This window comes from Carlito syrichta, unplaced genomic scaffold (assembly GCF_000164805.1).
Source record: "Carlito syrichta isolate Samal-C Ts95f unplaced genomic scaffold, Tarsius_syrichta-2.0.1 Scaffold312089, whole genome shotgun sequence".
NCBI lineage: Eukaryota > Metazoa > Chordata > Mammalia > Primates > Tarsiidae > Carlito > Carlito syrichta.
Genome location: NW_007256185.1, coordinates 199,506 through 206,034, shown reverse-complemented (window position 1 = coordinate 206,034; position 6,529 = coordinate 199,506).

Below are 6,529 nucleotides of genomic sequence, written 5' to 3'. Positions count from 1 at the left end.
CCAGGGAGACAGCCTACAGACTGGGAAAAAGTATTTGCCAACTCCAGGTCTGACAAAGGCTTAACATCCTGGATCTACAAGGAACTGAAACGTACTGAAAAGAAGAAAACAAACAACCCCATTATAAAATGGGCAAAAGATATGAACAGACACTTCACAAAACAAGACATCTGAGCAGCCAACAAACACATGAAGAAATGCTCAACCTCACTAATCATCAGGGAGATGCAAATCAAAACCACACTGAGATACCACCTAACTCCAATCAGAATGGCAATTATCAACAACTCAAAAAATAACAGCTGCTGGAGAGGGTGTGGTGAAAAGGGAACACTTCTACACTGTTGGTGGGAGTGTAAACTAGTGCAACCTCTGTGGAAAGCAGTGTGGCGACTCCTAAAAGCTCTAAAAATCGACCTTCCATATGATCCCGCAATCCCCCTACTGGGAATATATCCTGAAGAACTCAAATCACTCTATAAAAAAGATACCTGCACACATATGTTTATCGCAGCATTGTTCACAATAGCAAGAACCTGGAAACAACCATGCTGCCCATCAAAAGAGGACTGGATTAAAAAATGTGGTACATATACACGATGGAATACTATGCAGCCATAAAAAAGAACAAAATCATGAATTTCGCAGCAACCTGGATGGAACTTGAGTCTATAATACTGAGGACCTCTCACAGAAACAAAGATCCGAGTATCATATGTTCTCACTCATATAACGGACCTTGAACATCCAATGTAATACTATAAGAAAATGACTGATGGTACTGGGAAACTATGGGGGGAGAGGGGGATGGGATTAACAGTAGCAAATATCTGTCTGGGGATGGGAAAACACCTCTTATCAACAGGGTGCCTGAATGAAACGTACTTGTACACCTAACCCTTAACTGTACTCCACAAAACCATAATAAAAAATATTGATTAATAAAAAAATTAAAAAATAAAAATTTTACGATAACAGATGGAAAAAAAATTGCTCTTTCTCTTTATGCAGAGATGTGTTGCTGAAGATTATTGATTTCTTCTGACCATTCCCTCAAGTTAGTTATTTCTCTTGCTTGGACTTTAAATCTCAGGGACATGATACTGGAATATTGGAAATGAAAGGTGGCGAATGAAACAGAGACGTATCTAGCTTTTGTTTGTTTTATCCCTTGGCCATATGAGAGCTAATGTGTGTGTGTGTGTGTGTGTGTGTGTGTGTGTGTGTGTGTGTGTGTGTGTACAGAGGAACCCATTTGGGAAGATTTTTCACCTCACTTGATCTGAATGACAGGTCAAAATATTTAGTGACTCATATCATTTGTATTTGTGTATTTTATGGGACATGAAGTCCTTTTATTTCACTGAAGAATCCAGCACAGATTTGGAAATGTTGACACCATACCTAAAAGACAGTGAAGATGAGGGGAAGTGTCAGATTCACTAAGTGGAAACTTATCTACAAGTTCACTCTGTGTTTCTTGTACGTGGATATTCTAGCTACAATAGTTACGTAATAAAATGTCTCAAACCTTAGTAGTGAAAACAACCGTTTATTGTGTTTACAGATTTTGTGGAGTGGGAAATTTGTTAAGACACAGAGGGCTAACTTTGCTCCACAATGTCTAGGGCTTCAGCTGGAAGGCTTGAAGACCAAGGGCTAGAATTATCTAACGGCTTCTCTGAACATGTCTCTCTATATCTCTGTAGTCTCTGTGATCATACCAGTTGGTGGCTTCAGGGTAGCCAGAATTTTTGCACATTGGGTCTCAAGGCTTTTGCCCTTAGAAGAGAGGGTATATGTGGAAAGCCAGCAAAAACTGAATTGTCTTTTTAAATTTTTTTTAATCTAGTCTCAGAAGTCACACACATCACTTCTTGTATTCTATTTGTCAGAGGAGTCACAAAGTTCCATTCAACTTCAACAGGAGGGAAAACAGACTATCCCTATTGATAGGAGAGTGGCAAGGATCTGGAAGAACATGAGGGGCCAGAAATCTTACCATGGCCATTTGTGGAAAATATAATCAACCACAGTTAATATCTTGAAATTTCAACTTAAGTCATGGATTAGGATTATAAAATGTAAGCATAAATTATGGTATTAAGCTTTATTTGGGAGTCGATTCCAGGCACTACTCCTCTAGCTTTATTGCCATATTTTTGGATAAATGTGGAATATATTAGTTTTTCTTGGTATGTTGCTCCAGTATTACACGCGTGCTTAAGAACAACAAACAAAATTAAATGAATATATTTTAACAAGTACATGTTCCTGCAATAATTTCTCTAGACGTAATGACCATGTGGAAATTATTCAAGTTTTAAATCACATTGAAGTTGATTTCTTTGTGCAAACCTGACTCAGCAGACACCGAACAAACTTAGGAGGACTGTTTTAATTTTAGCATACAATATCCAGAAATGAAGCAAATGTGAAGAACTCCATGGGCTTCAAACATGGAACTCTGCCCTTTCTCTCAAAGCCTTTTAAGAAGTGTGCTGCTTCCAGCAGACCTGACTCATTAATGCTGGTCTCCTTTCCGTGTTGTTCTGAATGGTCAAAGCATCATTATAGAGAACTTACCTTGTGTAGGGCACATTTTTCTCCTAATTGCTTTGCATAGAGATGAATTCTTTTTCAAGGTTGAAGTCTTTGGATGAGAAAAAGACTGCTATTGAGCTAATCAGAGCATATGTGAAAAAGGGAAGGAGGTCAATGATTTTCTAAGAACAGTCTTTTCCTTTTATTCTCTTCAAATACAGGTCTAGTCTGTGAACTTTAACATTTGCTTATTCTTGCTTTGATTTATTCCCCGTTGTATATTCATTTTATCTTTCATAGTGATACCTTTTAAAAATGCACACACAGAGATATATTAATTTTATGAAAGAATAAAATCAATATTTTTATGATATAGGCCCTAATTATTTTAGAAAATAATCTTTTATATCCTTATGAATATTGCTATCAGTTGATATACTTCTGCTAATCCCCTCTATATTTATACCTTATGAAACTGAAGACAGGATACATACTTTTTTTTTTTTGAGTTGGAGTCTCACTGTCGCCCAGACTAGAGTGCAGTGGCCGCTCCCGGCCACCACAGCCTCGACCTGCTGGACTCCGGGGATCCTTCCGCCTCAGCCTTCCAAGTAGCTGGAACTACAGGCATGCGCTACCACATCCGGCTATTTTTTGATTTATTGTAGAGATGAGGTCTCGCCAAGTTGCCCAGGCGGGTCTTGAACCCGCGGACTCAGGCAATCCGCTCACCTCAGCCTCCCAAAGCGCGGGATTACAGGCTGATTCACTGAGCCCGACAGGATACATACTTAAGTGTGCAACTTCATGCTTCTAGAATAGTCATGCTTCCAGAATATATCATTAACATTTAGGGCACAATGATAGACCTTTTTTTTCCTTTGGTAGACTTTACTGATATATTGACGCTTTAAGTCTATATTTTAAGTGCCATTCTATTATGTGCTACAGTTGTTTTATGCATTTTAATTAAATTTAGCTTGTAATATTTTTTGCCCTGAGATAAATCATGCAAAAGTGCTGTTCAGAGAAGCAGAACACATCCCTCCATAATTGTTTATGTATTTTTTATATAGATTAAGAGAACTAAAGTACAAAATGGAAATGAACTTCTTGCTTTAGTGATGGATATCCTGGTTTTTGCCCTAAAGGCGATAAGAGTGCTGATTGTGTAGCTTCATGAATTGCAGGTCTTGGCTTTAGCACTCCTTGGAATGAAGAAACTCAAATGAGGTCACTTACAATGCACTGATCTTACCCTCACCCATCTTTCTGTGGCCCAGTGACACCTGTAATGAGATATCTGTCAGGGTGCAACATTAGTTGCCAGCATTCTGTGCTTTTTCAAATGATTCAACTAACTACTGGCTCTCTAGTATTAAACACACGCGCGCGCACACACACACACACACACACACACACACACACACACACACACACACACAAAGGAAAGAGAGACAATGCAAGAATGAAATAAAGGAAAATATGACTATATGTGAAGCAGGTGGGCAAAAAAATTAAATTAGACATACAGAAGCAATTGCTGTCTGATTTGTTCAACAATATAATTTGAATTAAATATGTGAAAAAGGAAATTTCAACCAAAGGAAATAGATGGGCATATGGACCAAACTGAGTCAAGATTATAGAGTTAGAAGTTAATTTTTTGGGGGCAATCATCTATTTCTCTTAATGTTTATTTCCTTTCAGAGTCTCCAGTGATGAAGATATATGCATCTTTTACATGGATGATTTAAAATGATTTTCTGAAATCTAGGCTACACCAAACCCATGATTGTTTATTATGAATTTTAGCTGACTTAGTAACTTTTTCCCAATATTTATTACATTTCTATATTCAATAATAATGCCTACAATATACTGAATACCTATATGTGTATGTGTCAAAATAGATTACTTTTATTTTATTATACATGTAAAATTGAAGCTCACAAAATTTTCCCAAAATTACATAAAAAAAAAAACTTAGGTGTCTTTTATTTTCTGTTTTAGCAGGAAAGAATAAATAGGGAATTGTGGATAATTCTGAGGAAAGAAGATAGGTACTACAAGGAGACCTAGAAAGACCAGTCAGAACAGGCAAAACAGGTCCCACAGTTCATCAGTTTCAGTGGTCACATGAAATCTCTAAGTGGAAGGGCAGCCACAGTGTGTTCTCATGTAGTAGAAAAGAGAAAACAACCAGGCAATCTCTCCTGTCTTTGAAGATGAATTCTTCTGGCCAGTGCTTTCCCAGCTTTTCATTTCATTTACACTTAGAAAGTGACAACATTAATTCATGGTATACTCTAAAGCTGCGTTTGATGTACACTTTCCATTCTCCCTTCCCCCCAGGGCTCCTGAACACCCCAGGCACCAAGTACCTCAGGGCAGAAGGGAACTCCATTTTGGCAGCCCAGTCACCCAGGCTACATCATCTTCAAAAAAAGTGCGTTCTTTCCCTAGTATCCTGTCAGTTCTGTTGGTCAGAATTAAGTCATATCATGTAGAATAATAATTCCTCTTCTTGTGGCTTCTAATAAGAGATAAAGTTTGGTCTAGTCTTAAAGAGAGGTTCTACTGTAAGCAGAAAAAGGGCATGAGCCTGTGTCAAAATATTTGAAGTTGCTTAATGCCATTATTGTTTCCTTAGATTCAGGTTTGCCATCTCCATTAAAAAAAAAAAAAAATCCATATCTTTTGCACCGCTGGTTAGTGCAAAAGTTTTCAGACATATAAGTTAAAGATCAGAAATTTGTATTATAAGGGAAACAAATCAGAATAAAAGGAATGTATTTGTTTTCTTAATAACATTGATAGCAAGCAGATATAACCTATATGCTTATATGCTTCATGCTTTCTCTAATTTGTGCTTTTACAGATCCAATTTGCACTTAACACTGGCCCTGCCCTCCCTCTTTCATCACTCTTTTGTCAAAACCCCACTCAACGCTAAAGACCTACTTAGTTCAAATGCAACTTTGTTTCCAAAGTTTTCCCTGATATATTCCTTCCCTTCCAAACAATGCACAAATCTGTTCTGTTTTCCTGAAATGTTTCTTATGTCTTATAGCACAGTTTGTTATCTATTAGATTTAGTTTATTAACTATAGGAGTTATTTACAAAAGTCTGCCATTTAAGAATAGCCTTAGTGTCCTCCTAAAACAAAATTAGCCTACTGATTCATTCTTACAAACACCTAAAGCAAAAAAATTCTGGGTCAATCAAAATAAACATTACCACTTCTGTGTGACTTCTTTATTATTTTCACTTATTTTAACTATGTTTCTACTGATGTTGAAATAGCCAATAGCCTATGCTTTTTTTTTTTTTTTTTGAGAAAGCAAGATTTACCAGAGGACAGGAAAGCTCCACAGTGGGAGGGGACCTGAGGGGGTTGCCCAGCCTGTGCATTTGTTTTTTTGTTTTTGAAGTGGAGTCGGGCTCCGTCGCCCAGACTGGAGTGCAGTGGCCACTCCCGGCCACCGCAGCCTCGACCTGCTGGGCTCTGGCGATCCTTCCGCCTCAGCCTTCCAAGTAGCCGGAATTAAAGGCATGCGCTACCACGCCCGGCTGATTTTTTGATTTATTGTAGAGATGAGGTCTCGCTGCCCAGGCGTGTCTCAAACCCTCGGGCTCAGGCAATCCACTCACCTCAGCCTCCCAAAGGCGCAGGATTATAGGCTGAGCCACCAAGCCCGGCTCAGTCTGTGTATTTTTAAGAGGTCTTTGGACAGTACCCAAACAATGTTTTTGAAAAAAAAATTATTAACTGAAATGTCAAAAACTTATACAAGGGAGAAAATCCATCTCTAGATAATTCTTTATTCAAAATTTATAATTTATTTGTGAATTACCTGTGGATGGGGGTGAGGGTGGCAATGAAGGTGAAGAAAGAGAACTTCAGTTTTCTACAAATCTCAGTTTTCCCTAATGTACACTTGTGGGTTTGCAGATTTCCATTCAGTTACCCACCCCCCCCCC